This window comes from Coregonus lavaretus (genome assembly GCF_964263955.1).
Source record: "Coregonus lavaretus genome assembly, chromosome: 4".
Classification (NCBI taxonomy): domain Eukaryota; kingdom Metazoa; phylum Chordata; class Actinopteri; order Salmoniformes; family Salmonidae; genus Coregonus; species Coregonus lavaretus.
Window position 1 is genome coordinate 30,870,218 of NC_139991.1, and position 16,905 is coordinate 30,887,122.

Genomic DNA, 16,905 nt, shown 5'->3' on the forward strand with positions numbered 1-16,905 from the left:
AAAGAAACCACTACTAAAGGACACCAATAAGAAGAAGATACTTTCTTGGCCCAAGAAACACGAGCAATGGACATTAGACCTGTGGAAATCTGTCCTTTGGTCTGATGAGTCCAAATTTGAGATTTTTGCCCCAGATCGAGGGAGATTATCAGTGGTCTTGTATGTCTTCCATTTCCTAATAATTGCTCCCACAGTTGATTTCTTCAAACCAAGCTGTTTACCTATTGCAGATTCAGTCTTCCCAGCCTGGTGCAGGTCTACAATTTTGTTTCTGGTGTCCTTTGACAGCTCTTTGGTCTTGGCCATAGTGGAGTTTGGAGTGTGACTGTTTGAGGTTGTGGACAGCTGTCTTTTATACTGATAACAAGTTCAAACAGGTGCCATTAATACAGGTAACGAGTGGAGGACAGAGGAGCCTCTTAAAGAAGAAGTTACAGGTCTGTGAGAGCCAGAAATCTTGCTTGTTTGTAGGTGACCAAATACTTATTTTCCACCATAATTTGCAAATAAATTCATTAAAAATCCTACAATGTGATTTTCTGGAGAAAAAAAATCTCAATTTGTCTGTCATAGTTGACGTGTACCTATGATGAAAATCTTTTTAAGTGGGAGAACTTGCACAATTGGTGGCTGACTAAATACTTTTTCCCCCACTGTATAAAGTCACATATAACTAACTTTAGGTTACAGTTTCATATACTATACCACTGTATCAGTGGCGATTTTAGCATGTAAATCTTGTTGGGGCAAACTCAACTCAAATGTTCTTTAAATGCATGCCAGCAAAGCCACTACACAACACAACATTAAACAATACATTAATTGCACTATAACGGTGACAAACGGTGCCCACAAACTGTTAGGGCCTACATAAGGCTGTCCCGACAGCGGAGCTTTCAGCACCAAGGAGTGAATCCTTACCACCGCTACACCTGGCTATCAGCGGAGCCTCGTCTGGCAGCGAAACAGTTAATTCAGCCTCATTTACTGACTTTTTAAAACCATAGCAGATTTGGCTGACTTGCTTAAACAAATGTGGTGTCAACTGACTCCTTGTGGATTTGTGTAAGACGATAAGAACCTCAATGTCCTTCAATAATAACGAACGCCAACATGAGTTTTGACTTTTGAACCATACACAAACATTATTACATTTATTTTCAGTAAATTCATAAACACTTAGCTCTAAGTATAAGCAAATGCAAGCAAACGAGCTGCGACGAGGTAGGCCTATTCATTCAGCACTTTCAAAATGGACACCGATAGAAATTCAGAGACTCAGATAGAGAGAGACGCGGTTAGCCTACCATTTGAAGTATTTTATTAGGCGTATGTGGTCTAAAAACGAAGTAAAATACAATTACGAGGATCCACTTTTATAGACAATATACCGACGCACAGACAGCGCATTTCGCAAACAAAACATCCCTCGCAATATCAACTGGAATTACATGGGTTTATTTACCTATTGTTAAATTGTGATGTTAATGAATGGAGCAAATTTTGAGCGTCGTTTATAAAAAATGTTGAGTGCGGAGCGGTTTTAAGCGGAGCGTTGGAAAGGACTTAGAGCACCGGAGCGTTGCGATGAGCGGGATTTCGGACTGCTCAACTCCACTCACATACTATGGTTCTAATAACAATGGCTGTCCATAGTCCTAAAGTGTACACACACAAGATCCCTATCACTGGTGCAGCAGAGAAAATTTTTGAGCAAAAAGTTTAATACTTCAAATGTAGCTTGTTAAAACATGTCATGTAGGTCATTTCATGTTGGGTATTTTCTATTGTTTCAATTGCGGATTGCCCCTTTAATTCTGTAGCGTTAGGTTCTAAGTTTCTGGTACAAATTCCAGTCGGACTCCGAAGAAAGCTCAAGCTAGATTTGTTCAACCACACTGGGTCATACAGCTGCAAAAGACAAGTTACAGAATCTCAGCACATATATATATATTTATCACCTCTGTTTTCCCAGACAAGTCCTCCCCCCTTCTGAGTCTAGGATGTACAATGAATCTCTGTGGCTTGGCAGGCGGTGTTATCGTCCCAGCCCGAGTCCAGAACCTTTGGTACTCCTCCACACATCTTCCAGTCTTCTTATGAATAGGGAGTATACATTCTTGCACCTTGCCGCAGTCCATTGTTAATTCTCCTCTCATACAGAGAGCTATTTGAGAATAAGCAATATATTCATACTCAAGTGAATATCATGATGCAAAACATATTAACAAAACAGTGAAGCTATACATGTTCCAGGGCAGTAGTTCGCAATCTATTAGCTCTATCATATGACTCCTATCTCACCCTTATGGAAACATTCTGTCTCAGGGGGCCATCCATCTAACCCAAAACACGTTAATCACTATTGCTAGGCTACTTATATGATTATAAACATACAAAAACATGCTCAAGTCAATTAGTCCGTTTCCAACAGTAGGCCCTGGGTTGCTGTAAGGAAAAGGGGTTTTGACTCTTTAGTGCACATTCTGAAAACTGAGGTACCTGGTTTCCACACATCTTCGAAAGTTGGGTAATGTTCCTCAAGATGTTCTGTCTGGTTAATGCATTAGTCATCTAGTCGAGGCCGATGTCTGTTGATGTTATCCACAGAGAATATAGAAAGTGAAAATGGACTTGCCATGGTTCTAATAACAAAGAGAGTGGCTGTCCACAGTCTTAAAGTGTACAAACACAAGATCCCTATCACTGGTGCACCACAGACAATTGTTGAGATTAAAGATGGAAGAGAGAAAGTTTAATACTTCAAGTGTAGCTTGTTAAAACATGTCATGTAGGTTATTTCATGTTGGGTATTCTTTTCTATAACTAGAAAAGAAGTGAGGACACAGTCAAGAAGACGAAGGATGCAGGATTGCACGTGCAGAGTGTACGTGTTTGAGATCGGTTACATTGCAGTTGGAATCACAGAACTGCAAATCAACTTGCATCTCAAATAGCATAACTAATCATTATGTGATGAAGCGGTTCTGCCTACGTCTTGCCTTGCTCAAACTGATCCCCTCAAACACCTAGGCTGCCTGTTTGCTCCAGTTAGGTGGTAACCCTGCATGTGAGGACATCATCCTGAGCCAGCGTGTCTGTACAGACAGAAAGGTTGCATCCCAAATGGCACTATATTCCTATTGTACACTGAGTGTACAAAACATTAACAACACCTTCCTAATATTGAGTTGCACCCCCATCACCACCCTTTTGCCCTCAGAACAGCCTCAATTCGTCGGGGCATGGACTCTACAAGGTGTCAAGCGTTCCACAGGGATGCTGGCCCATGTTGACTCCAATGCGTCCCACAGGTGTGTGAAGTTGGCTGGATGTCCTTCAGGTGGTGGACCATTCTTGATACACACGGGAAACTGTTGAGTGTGAAAAACCCATCAGCGTTGCAGTTCTTGACACAAACCGGTTAGCCTGGCACCTACTACCATACCCCGTTGAAAGGCACTTAAAGCTTTTGTCTTCCCCATTCACTCTCTGAATGGCACACATGCACAATCCATGTCTCAATTGTCTCAAGGCTTACAAATCATTTTAAACTTGTCTCCTCCCCTTCCTCTACACCGATTTGAAGTGGATTTAACAAGTGACAATAAGGGATCATACTGTAGCTTTCACCTGGATTCACCTGGTCAGTCTATGTCATGGAAAGAGCAGGTGTTCATACTGTTTTTTATACTCAGTGTAGTGCACTGCTTTAGACCAGGGCCTATAGGGACAGAGAGAGGCATGACACTGATAGGGCTGTATAACTACTGATTTGAGGCCTTAACAACTGCTTTGTGCCTAATCAGACTTGTCATATGTTACTTATGTCTGCCAGTCTGTCTGCCGTTCCTCGTCTCTCATATCATGTTAACGTTATCAACCCTCCACCTGTTCTCTCTCCCATTTTCTTTCTGTCTCTTCTCTCTTTTTCCCTTCTTTCCCTTTTCTGTTTTCACCTCATGCCACCTCTACCCGCTATCTCCCTGCCTGTTTACTCCCTGTGCCACTACTTCCTTTCTTGCTTGTCCCTCCCCTCCCTCCCTCAGTGGCGTAGTGACTTTGTGGATGGCTGGGTTAGTATCCCAGTAAACCATGAGGCCCAGGAGGAGTGTCTTGGTATGGCTGTGTTGGATATGATGAGGATGGCTAAGGAGAGCAGCCAGGCTCCTGTGGACATCTACAACGACACCAGGTGAGTACAATGGAGGAAGATGGCGCATATTGAACCTCAACACAAAGAACAACGTATAGGAAACTGAACTGAAAACGTTTGGTCACAAAGCAGTGTTCACAACGGTCAAACCAGGTGGAATGCATAGCCTCCCCTGTGGTCACTAAAGAATTAGGGATGTTAACCCTGTGTCCTGGCTAAAATGCTAACCTGACATTTGTATTTCCTGCCTGGCCACCTAATCATTCCTAAATCCCTAACTTCCAATTGGCTCATTCAGCTGCACCCCTCTCCCCTGCAACTATTGGGGGGATGGGGATCCATAATAAATACAAATACAGTCAGGGTTAAATATAACTCTTGCATGTTTTGGCACATGACATATGGTATAATGATGTCGCTCCCTCTCTACTAGAGGTCTTCACGGATCTACCCGATTACCCAAGATCCGACCAAAATGTTGTAGTTAACCCCTTGGATCCCAGGTTGGATCCCGCTCGGTGGCCACAGACCTCGGATCTGTGTGAAAATAGGTGAAATGCCGACCGTATCCGAAATTATATTTTTGAAGAGTTTCGTTCATAAACAACATACAGTGGGGAAAAAAAGTATTTAGTCAGCCACCAATTGTGCAAGTTCTCCCACTTAAAAAGATGAGAGAGGCCTGTAATTTTCATCATAGGTACACGTCAACTATGACAGACAAATTGTGGAGAGAAAAATCCAGAAAATCACATTGTAGGATTTTTTATGAATTTATTTGCAAATTATGGTGGAAAATAAGTATTTGGTCACCTACAAACAAGCAAGATTTCTGGCTCTCACAGACCTGTAACTTCTTCTTTAAGAGGCTCCTCTGTCCTCCACTCGTTACCTGTATTAATGGCACCTGTTTGAACTTGTTATCAGTATAAAAGACACCTCAAACAGTCACACTCCAAACTCCACTATGGCCAAGACCAAAGAGCTGTCAAAGGACACCAGAAACAAAATTGTAGACCTGCACCAGGCTGGGAAGACTGAATCTGCAATAGGTAAGCAGCTTGGTTTGAAGAAATCAACTGTGGGAGCAATTATTAGGAAATGGAAGACATACAAGACCACTAATAATCTCCCTCGATCTGGGGCTCCACGCAAGATCTCACCCCGTGAGGTCAAAATAATCACAAGAACGGTGAGCAAAAATCCCAGAACCACACTGGGGGACCTAGTGAATGACCTGCAGAGAGCTGGGACCAAAGTAACAAAGCCTACCATCAGTAACACACTACGCCGCAAGGGACTCAAATCCTGCAGTGCCAGACGTGTCCCCCTGCTTAAGCCAGTACATGTCTAGGCCCGTCTGAAGTTTGCTAGAGTGCATTTGGATGATCCAGAAGAGGATTGGGAGAATGTCATATGGTCAGATGAAACCAAAATATAACTTTTTGGTAAAAACTCAACTCGTCGTGTTTGGAGGACAAAGAATGCTGAGTTGCACCCAAAGAGCACCATACCTACTGTGAAGCATGGGGGTGGAAACATCATGCTTTGGGGCTGTTTTTCTGCAAAGGGACCAGGACGACTGATCCGTGTAAAGGAAAGAATGAATGGGGCCATGTATCGTGAGAATTTGAGTGAAAACCTCCTTCCATCAGCAAGGGCATTGAAGATGAAACGTGGCTGGGTCTTTCAGCATGACAATGATCCCAAACACACCGCCCGGGCAACGAAGGAGTGGCTTCATAAGAAGCATTTCAAGGTCCAGGAGTGGCCTAGACAGTCTCCAGATCTCAACCCCATAGAAAATCTTTGGAGGGAGTTGAAAGTCCGTGTTGCCAAGCGACAGCCCCAAAACATCACTGCTCTAGAGGAGATCTGCATGGAGGAATGGGCCAAAATACCAGCAACAGTGTGTGAAAACCTTGTGAAGACTTACAGAAAAAGTTTGACCTGTGTCATTGCCAACAAAGGGTATATAACAAAGTATTGAGAAACTTTTGTTATTGACCAAATACTTATTTTCCACCATAATTTGCAAATAAATTCATTAAAAATCATACAATGTGATTTTCTGGAGAAAAAAAATCTCATTTTGTCTGTCATAGTTGACGTGTACCTATGATGAAAATTACAGGCCTCTCTCATCTTTTTAAGTGGGAGAACTTGCACAATTGGTGGCTGACTAAATACTTTTTCCCCCCACTGTAAATGCTAATTTCATACATCTGCATTTTATTCTCTTAACAATGAGTTTATGCCTATTTATCAGTGGGAGACAAATTCACCTTTCAGCATGACAGTAACCTAAAACACAAGACCAAATATACACTGGAGTTGCTTACCAAGATGACCTTGAATTTTCCTGAGTGGCCTAATTACAGTTTTGACTTAAATCGTCTTGAAAATATATGGCAAGACTTGAAAATGGCTGTCTAGCAATGATCAACAACCAACTTGACAGAGCTTGAATAAAACATTTTCATGATACACAATGTCTGTACTCACCCTGGCCTCCTTTTCTCACTCTAACCCATCACACCACACCTCCCTCCAATCCAACCCAGCCCATGTATTTAAAATATTTATTAATTTGTGTTCGTTGCTAATTTGATAATAATGTCCTTTCTTAAATCATGAAATTGTATCACATAATTCAGCTCTTGGCTGCTATTGATACTAGTATGTAATGCACCCAATTGTAACTAAACCAATCCCATTCTGTCTCCCCCAATAGCTATAAGTCATTCCTGCCCAAGGACATACGTGCCAGTATCCAGGAGTACCACTTTGTGACCCGGAAGAGGATCCGCCATCGCTTCAGGAAGTTCATCCAGCAGTTCCGCCAGTGTAATGCCACCGCTTGCGACCTCAAGCTCAAATACCTGGCAAATCTGGAGACACTGCAGCCAGCCTTCTACTCTGAGTGCTTCTGGGTCACAGAGCCCTCGGCCGGAGAGGTCACCATCGTCGTCATGGGTAACAATGGAATCCAGTGGTCCAAGGGGAAGGATATGGAGATAGAAAAGGTAGGGAGAAGTAGCGTTCTCTTTCTCTTCTCGTCCTCTTCTCCTTTCTTTCTCTTCTCTATTCCTCTCTTCTTGGAAACAGCATATGCCGTGTTGAAACGACCACGGAAGGACTATGATTAGTCATGTGTTCCGATTGTCCATAGTTTCAAAGAGAGTAAGCGGAAGGGCGTTTGAAACTGTTGTGCATTCAGGATTGCTGCTACTGTATGTGACCTCTCTCTCTCTCTCTCTCGCTCGCTTTCTCTCTCTCTCTCTCTCTCTCTCTCTCTCTCTCTCTCTCCCGGTCTCTCTCTCTCTCCCGGTCTCTCTGTCAGGGCTTCCAGACGTATTGTGATTTCCCTGAGGTTATAGACATCAGCATTAAGCAGGCCAACAAGGACGCCGCTATCGAGAGTCGCATCGTCACCATCAACAGACAGGACAATCAGACTCTGGTACGACCCCCCTGTTAACCTAAAGCACATTTGCTTTATCTGAAATGATACCCTATTCCCAATATACACTGACTGTATAAAACATTAAGAACACCTTCCTAGAACACCTTCCTTTGCCCTCAGAACAGCCTCAATTTGTGAGGGCGTGGACTCTACAAGGTGTTGAAAGCGTTCCACAGGGATGATGGCCCATGTTGACTCCACCTTCTATATGTGGAAGAGTTTTTTATGGCACAGAATGTGGAAAAGGCCGTCCCTTCTATCCTTAGGTTTCAAGTTTTAATGTCACGTGCACAAGTACAGTGAAATGCCTTTCTTGCAAGCTCTAATCCCATCAATGCAATAATCAATAACAATGTAATACTAAAAATAACATAAGGTAGAACAAAAACACACAATAAATAAAAATAAGATGAACATGAGAAAGTAACTAAGCATACTACATACAGGGTCAGTCAGTTCCAGTACCATTACAATGTGTAGGGATACTGGAGGGATAGAGGTAGATACTTTGGTATATATAGTGAATGTGGACACCCCTTCAAATTAGTGGATTCAACTATTTCAGCCACACTCGTTGCTGACAGGTGTATAAAATCGAGCACACAGCCATGCAATCTCCATAGACAAACATTGGCAGTAGAATGGCCTTACTGAAGAGCTCAGTGACTTTCAACGTGGCACTGTCATAGGATGCCACCTTTCCAACAAGGCAGTTCGTCAAATTTCTGCCCTGCTAGAGCTGCCCCAGTCAACTGTAAGTGCTGTTATTGTGAAGTGGAAACGTCTAGGAGCAACAGTGGCTCAGCCGCGAAGTGGTAGACCACACAAGCTCACAGAATGGAGCCACCGGGTGCTGAAGCGTGTAAAAATTGTCTGTCCTCAGTTGCAACACTCACAACCGAGTTCCAAACTGCCTCTGGAAGCAACATCCGCACAATAACTGTTTGTCCGGAGCTTGATGAAATGGGTTTCCATGGCCAAGCAGCCGTACACAAGCCTAAGATCACCATGCACAATGCCAAGCGTCGGCTGGAGTGGTGTAAAGCTCGCTGCCATTGGACTCTGGAGCAGTGGAAATGCGTTCTCTGGAGTGATGAATCACGCTTCACCATCTGGCAGTCCGACGGACGAATCTGGTTTTGGCAGATGCCAGGAGAATGCTACCTGCCCGAATGCATAGTGCCAACTGTAAAGTTTGGTGGAGGGGGAATAATGGGCTGAGGCTGTTTTTCTTTGTTCGGGCTATGCCCCTTAGTTCCAGTGAAGATAAATCTTAATGCTACAGCATACAGCATACAGCATACAATGACATTCTAGACGATTCTGTGCTTCCAACATGGTTTGGGGAAGGCCCTTTCCTGTTTCAGCATGACAATGCCCCCGTGCACAAAAAGCGATGTCCATACAGAAATGGTTTGTTGAGATCGGTGTGGAAGAACTTGATTGGCCTGCACAGAGACCTGACCTCAACCCCATCGAACACCTTTGGGATTAATTAGAACACCGACTGCGAGCCTAATCGCCCAACATAAGTGCCCGACCTCACTAATGCTCTTGTGGCTGAATGGAAGCAATCCCCGCAGCAATGTTCCAACATCTAGTGGAAAGCCTTCCCAGAAGAGTGGAGGCTGTTATAGCAGCAAAGTGGGGACCAACTCTATATTAATGCCCATGATTTTGGAATGAGATGTTCGACGAGCAGGTGTCTGCATACTTTTGGTCATGTATAGGGGTAAGGTGACTAGGCATCAGGATATATGATAAACAGAGTAGCAGCAGCGTATATGATGATTGTATGTGAGTGGGTGTGGGTATATTATCCTCTAAAAGTCTAAGCCGTTGGTGGGGGGGGGGTACTAAGCTAACATATGTAGGTACTAAGCTAACATATGGAGGTACTAAGCTAACATATGGAATTGTTTTATTGAGATGGTCATACCATGGATCATTTAGCTATTGGTTTTGAATTTTAGGACCCCTTTAGGTATCTCCATTTTTTGATTTTGTATTACTACTATAGCCCATAGAAACGCATTGAATAACACATTCATAAATGGCAAAAAAGACAGTCAATAAATACATCATTAGGAATAAGGTTTTGAAGTGTCTGTCCTATATAAGAGATATATTAGAAAGCGCATGTTTTTTTATTTGTATTATTGACATATTTAACCCCTTTATTTTTGTTGGTACAAAACTACCTCCATACTTCCATTCATTTGTATGGGTTACCTTTGAACGAATCCGTGACACTTGTGGGGGTCGTAGAGCAAAATGGAGAACACCATGTTCGTGAGAGTCATCTTTGAATAGAGTTTGTAGGCCAAACCGTTCGGACGCTACAGACAGAAGTTGGCACGTCAGCATTACCGACTTCAGATGAGTCCCGTGGGGGTCGTAGAGCAAAATTGAGAACATTATCGTATTCGTGAGAGTCTCATCTTTCCATATACAGTGCCTAGCAAAAGTATTTTGTTGCATTACAACCTGTAATTTAAATGGATTTTTATTTGGATTTCATGTAATGGACATACACAAAATTGTCCAAATTGGTGAAGTGAAATGAAAATAATTACTTGTTTCAAGAAATTCTACAAAATACACAGGCAAGGAGGGCATTAATCAGAGAGGCAACAAAGAGACCAAAGACAACCCTGAAGGAGCTGCAAAGCTCCACAGCGGAGATTGGAGTATCTGTCCATAGGACCACTTTAAGCCGTACACTCCACAGAGCTGGGCTTTACGGAAGAGTGGCCAGAAAAAAGCCATTGCTTAAAGAAAAGAATAAGCAAACACATTTGTGTTCACCAAAATGAATGTGGGAGACTCCACAAACATATGGAAGACGGTACTCTGGTCAGATGAGACTAAAATTGAGCTTTTTGGCTATCAAGGAAAACACTATGTCTGGCGCAAACCCAACACCTCTCATCACCCCGAGAACACCATCCCCACAGTGAAGCATGGTGAAGGGCAGCATCATGTTTTTCATCGGCAGGGACTGGGAAACTGCTCAGAATTGAAGGAATGATAGATGGCGCTAAATACAGGGAAATTCTTGAGGGAAACCAGTTTCAGTCTTCCAGAAATTTGAGACTGGGACGGAAGTTCACCTTCCAGCAGGACAATGACTCTAAGCATACTGCTAAAGCAACACTTGTGTGGTTTAAGGGGAAACATTTAAATGTCTTGGAATGGCCTAGTCAAAGCCCAGACCTCAATCCAATTGAGAATCTGTGGTATGACTTAAAGATTGCTGTACACCAGCGGAACCTATCCAACTTGAAGGAGCTGGAGCAGTTTTGCCTTCCTTGAAGAATGGGCAAAAATCCCAGTGGCTAGATGTGCCAAGCTTATAGAGACATACCCAGAGAGACTTGCAGCTGTAATTGCTGCAAAAGTTGGCTCTACAAAGTATTGACTTTGTGGGGGTGAATATTTATGCACGTTCAGTTTTTTTGTCTTATTTCTTGTTTGTTTCACACCAAAAAATATTTTTCATCTTCAAAGTGGTAGGCATGTTGTGTAAATGAAATGATACAAACCCCCCAAAAATCAATTTGAATTCCATGTTTGTAAGGCAACAAAACAGGAAAAATGCCAAGGTGGGTGAATACTTTCGCAAGCCACTGTCGTGGTCATATTAGTTTGGACGCTACAGACTTTTTTGTGAGAAGACCAATTTCTGGGATGTTTCATAGTCTGACAAACACCGCTGTAGCTCGATCACCTTCCACCGCAGATGCTGAAGGCCCACAGGCAGCAAAAAAACCTATATCTAGCTTAAGCTAACGGATTTTGATGGGGATTTTTTTTATGTTACTTAGATTGACGCATGGGTGCGTCAATAGACTCTTAAGGATTATGTGTGTGTGACCAAATGATGAAGTGTGTGTTGGAGTGTCAGTGTGCATGAGTGTGTAGGGCCCTGTGAGTGTGCATAGAGGCAGTGCACAAATAAAATACATACAATACCAGTCAAAAGTTTGGACACACCTTCTACATTGTAGAATAATAGTGAAGACATCAAACTTTGAAATAACACATATGGAATCATGTAGTAACCAAAGAAGTGTTAAACAAATATATTTTATATTTGAGATTCTTCAAATAGCCACCCTTTGCCTTGATGACAGCTTTGCACACTATTGGCATTCTCTCAACCAGCTTCACTTGGAATGCTTTTCCAACAGTCTTGAAGGAGTTCCCACATATGCTTAGCACTTGTTGGCTGCTTTTCCTTCACTCTGCCGTCCGACTCATCCCAAACCATCTCAATTGTGTTGAGGTCGGGGGATTGTGGAGGCCAGGTCATCTGATGCAGCACTCCATCACTCTCCTTCTTGGTAAAATAGCCCTTACACAGCCTGAAGGTGTGTTGGGTCATTGTCCTGTTGAAAAACAAATGATAGTCCCACTAAGCCCAAACCAGAAGGGATGGCGCATCGCTGCAGAATGCTGTGGTAGCCATGCTGGTTAAGTGTGCCTTGAATTCTAAATAAATCACAGACAGTGTCACCAGCAAAGCACCCCCACACCATAACACCACCTCCTCCATGCTTTACGGTGAGAACTACACATGCAGAGATGATCCTTTCACCCACACCGCGTCTCACAAAGACACGGCGGTTGGAACCAAAAATCTCCAATTTGGACTGCAGACCAAAGGACAAATCTCCACCGGTCTAATGTCCAGTGCTCATGTTTCTTGGCCTAAGCAGGTCTCGTCTTCTTATTGGTGTCCTTTAGTAGTGGTTTCTTTGCAGCAATTCGACCATGAAGACCTGATTCACACAGTCCCCTCTTAACAGTTGATGTTGAGATGTGTCTGTGACTTGAACTCTGTGAAGCATTTATTTGGGCTGCAATATCTGAGGCTGGTAACTCTAATTAACTTATCCTCTGCAGCAGAGGTAACTCTGGTTCTTACTTTCCTGTGGTAGTCCTCATGAGAGCAAGTTTCATCATAGCGCTTGATGGTTTTTGCGACTACACTTGAAGAAACTTTCAAAGTTCTTGAAATGTTCCGTATTGACTGACCTTCATGTCTTAAAGTAATGATGGACTGTCGTTTCTCTTTGCTTATTTGAGCTGTTCTTGCCATAATATGGACTTGGTATTTTACCAAGTAAGGCTATCTTCTGTATACCCCCCTTACCTTGTCACAACACAACTGATTGGCTCAAAGGCATTAAGAAGGAAATAAATTATTGATGTTGGAGTTGTGCATGGCCACGCAGTCGTGGGTGAACAGGAAGTACAGGAGGGGACTAAGCACACACCCCTGTGGGGCCAGTGTTGCCTACCCTCACCACCTGGGATCGGCCCGTCAGGAAGTCCACGATCCAGTTGCAGAGGGGGGTGTTCAAGCTTAGGACAACACAGGAACTGGTGACGAGCTTGGAAGGGACAATGGTGTTCAACGCTGGGCTGTAGTCAATGAACAGCATTCACATACAGTGTCTTCGGAAAGTATTCAGACCCCTTGATTTTTTCCACATTTTGTTACGTTACAGCCTTATTCTAAAATGGATTAAATAAATAAAAATCCTCACACACAATACCCCATAATGACAAAGCAAAAACAGATTTTTAGAAATGTTTGCAAATGTGTTCAAAATAAAAAACAGAATACTTATTTACATAAGTATTCAGAACCTTTGCTATGAGACTCGAAATTGAGCTCAGGTGCATCCTGTTTCCATTGATCATCATTGAGATGTTTCTACATCTTGATTGGAGTCCACCTGTGCTAAATTCAATTGATTGGACATGATTTGGAAAGGCACACACTTGTCTATGTAAGGTCCCACAGTTGACAGGGCATGTCAGAGCAAAAACCACACCATGAGGTCAAAGGAATTGTCCGTAGAGCTCCGAGACCGGATTGTGTCGAGGCACAGATCTGGTGAAGGGTACCAAAAAATGTCTGCAGCATTGAAGGTCCCCAAGAAAACAGTGGCCTCCATAATTCTTAAATGGAAGAAGTTTGGAACCACCAAGACTCTTCCTAGTGCTGGCCGCCCAGCCAAACTGAGCAGAAGGGCCTTGCTCAGGGAGGTGACCAAGAACCCGATGGTCACTCTGACAGAACTCCAGAGTTCCTCTGTGGAGATGGGAGAACCTTCCAGAAGGACAACCATCTCTGGAGAACTTCACCAATCAGGCCAGACAGAAGCCACTCCTCAGTAAAAGGCACATGACAGCCCGCTTGGAGTTTGCCAAAAGGCACCTAAAGACTCTCAGACCATGAGAAACAAGATTCTCTGGTCTGATGACCCCAAGATTCAACTTTTTGGTCTGAATGCCAAACGTCACGTCTGTAGGAAACCTGGCACCATCCCTACGGTGAAGCATGGTGGTGGCAGCATCATGCTGTGGGGATGTTTTTCAGCAGCAGGGACTGGGAGACTAGTCAGGATCTAAGGAAAAATTAACGGAGCAAAGTACAGAGATCCTTGATGGAAACCTGCTCTAGAGGGCTCAGGACCTCAGACTTGGACGAAGGTTCACCTTCCAACAGGACAATGACCCTAAGCACACAGCCAAGACAACGCAGGAGTGGCTTCGGGACAAGTCTCTGAATGTCCTTGAGTGGCCCAGCCAGAGCCCGGACTTGAACCTGATCGAACATCTCTGGAGATGTGATATTTCCGTTTTTTATTTTTTATAAATTAGCAAAAAATTCTAAAAACCAGTTTTTGCTTTGTCATTATGGGGTATTATGTGTAGATTGATGAGAGAGAGAAAAACAATGTAATACATTTCAGAATAAGAGTGTAACCTAACAAAATGTGTAAAAAGTCAAGGGGTCTGAATACTTTCCGAAGGCACTGTAGGTGTTCCTCTTATCTAGGTGGGTTAGGGCCGTGTGAAGTGCCATTGAGATTGCGTCGTCTATGGATCTGTTGGGGCTGTATGCAAATTAGAGTGGATCTAGGGTGTCTGGGATGAGGGAGTTGATGTGTGCCATAACCAGCCTCTTAAAGCACTTCATGATTACAGATGTGAGTGCTACAGGGCGGTAGTCATTGTGACATGAAGCCTTAGAGTTCTTGGGACGAGGAATGATGGTGGTCATCTTGAAACATGTCGGGATTACAGACTGGCACAAGGAGAGGTTGTTCTGCGCATGCTCTGAGAATGCGCCCTGGAATACCGTTGGCCCCCACAGCCTTGTGGATGTTGACTAGGGCTGTGGCAGTCATTACATTTTGTCAGCCTGTTATTATCATGCAAAAGACTGCCGGTTTTACGGTAATTTACCGTTAATTAACATAAAAACATTTAACATCTCCAGGCCTCCACGCATACAAACCGCATACAAGCTGCTGATTCGTGCCTTTGAAACATTTTACATATTTTTTAAAAATCTAATAAATCAATGTAATATACACCATCACAATAAATGCATTAATTTGGGCAGGTATAACGAAACATGATATGAAAAAAATGTGTTTCAGAAGAACAGAATATGAGTTGGCCTACTGTATGTTATCTGGCTATGTGCCATGCCATAGGCTGTAGGCTTGTTCATTTAGCAGACATGAGATGCTTATAAGTCCCGTGCCATTGTATGATTTTATAGTAAGAAGAATATAATTGAAGTGTGCTGAATAAAATGTAAAGGATATTTTTCCCATTCTGAAGCAAGTTGAGCATAAAAGTGATCATTTGAAACAGGTCCTATAGGCTGGATTTAGAGTTATTTGGCAACTTTAGTTGTGAATGATACAAATCTTAGAATGTCTTAGAAATCAAAACAAATATGGGCTGGCTGATGCAACTATAGGCTTTTGATGATTTGAGAAAGTAGAAGAAAAAAAAGCTTGCGATCTGTTCCTTGCCTCAGGCTGCACACGCTGTGATCATCAAGTGATCATATTTTCACCTATCAGACTATTCCAGGGCCTGGCACCAGAACAAATCATTTGGACTGCATTTGATTTCTATAGGCGGACCCGTTTTTTTCACGGGACACTAATTTTGTTAATGGGTGTTATAATAAAGACCATAAGCAGCTGGTGAGTTTCAAGTTTGGGGAAGCTTACAATTTAAACCTACCATTTCTACCTACTGTATCTGCGTGCCAGTTATGATTATTTTTATATGCGCATTTTGGTGGAATAGTTTAATTTAAATAATAACGTTTTCGTTTCTCAAAATTATTGTCACGTGGTTAATCATAATCTGAATTAAAATGATAAAAATCGACAAGTTAAAATTCAACTAATGCAAGAGCATCAGCCTTTGCCATATGGACACATTGATATGCCGTGATCCATTGGCTGCTAAATAAATTTGCGCATGGAACTCAAGAGATGGCCTATAGACAATGCAGCAGTAGGCCTATAACTTCCATCGTCAACTAAGTAAAATACATAGGCCTAAAGCCGACAAATAAAAACAGTAGAGAATCTCTTGATGAAAATGTAGGTTCTTTCAATCGTATTAATCTGCCTCCCTTTCGATTTGTCTTGACTTGAGCTATTGCCTAGTGAAGCGCAACTATGTATCAACTCAGCAGGTTGGCGTGCTCAGGCGCGCGCTACCTCAAGGTTATCAGGACAGAGACGCCACACACATGCTCATTGCTCACATGGAGCACTCCAAACAAAAGACAATGAAAAAATGGACAAAACTCCTAAATGATGGTTATGAAATAAACCAAGCAAGTTGTGAACTCTGGCATTCAACGTTTCCACTCTGAGAATGGGAACGGTAAATTACTGTAATGCAATAACAGAAATGAATGTAACCATATTACGGGGATTAACGGTGCATTTACTAGGCCGACTGGTTACATATGTAATGTGAATTGGTCAAAATAAACAATCAAAGGGCAAACAATTCACACAATGAAACAATGAATGTGCAAGAATTGGCGGGAGACAGCGGAGCACATTCTGGAGAGCAGAGTGCATGCATTCTGGAGAGAGAAGGCCATATCTTCGCCTCACACCCCTCCCCTTCTTGTCTCAAAATGTTTTATTATACTCAAGACACATTATCTTCACACATTTTAGATGCTTTTCAATGACAGCCGCAGGCCTACTGCCACGCTCGCTGGCCAAATTGCTGCCTTCCCAAATAGACATAGGCCTAAATACTTGTGATTTAAAACAATCCACAGCTATTTTGTTTTAAATAAGCTTTTGATCCTCTAAATCAAGCTCTCTGGTAAAGTATTTTGAATGATTTTATTTATATATAATTTTGGCAAATCATCAATTTACTTTAGGGGAAGTCAGCATCTGAACAGTGCACTATGCACCCACCAACT

The 16,905-nt window shown here is 42.7% G+C and overlaps 1 pseudogene across 1 annotated transcript in view; it reads left to right on the plus strand.

The window, feature by feature from the left end:
• Positions 1 to 16,905, plus strand: part of LOC311128644 (tyrosine-protein kinase JAK2-like) — a 48,122-nt pseudogene that overhangs the window by 15,282 nt on the left and 15,935 nt on the right. Inside the window, exons 2-4 of the transcript XR_014615291.1 lie at positions 4,050 to 4,195; positions 6,891 to 7,182; positions 7,500 to 7,619. The product of XR_014615291.1 is annotated as a tyrosine-protein kinase JAK2-like (transcript). The remainder of the gene's footprint in view (positions 1 to 4,049; positions 4,196 to 6,890; positions 7,183 to 7,499; positions 7,620 to 16,905) is intronic.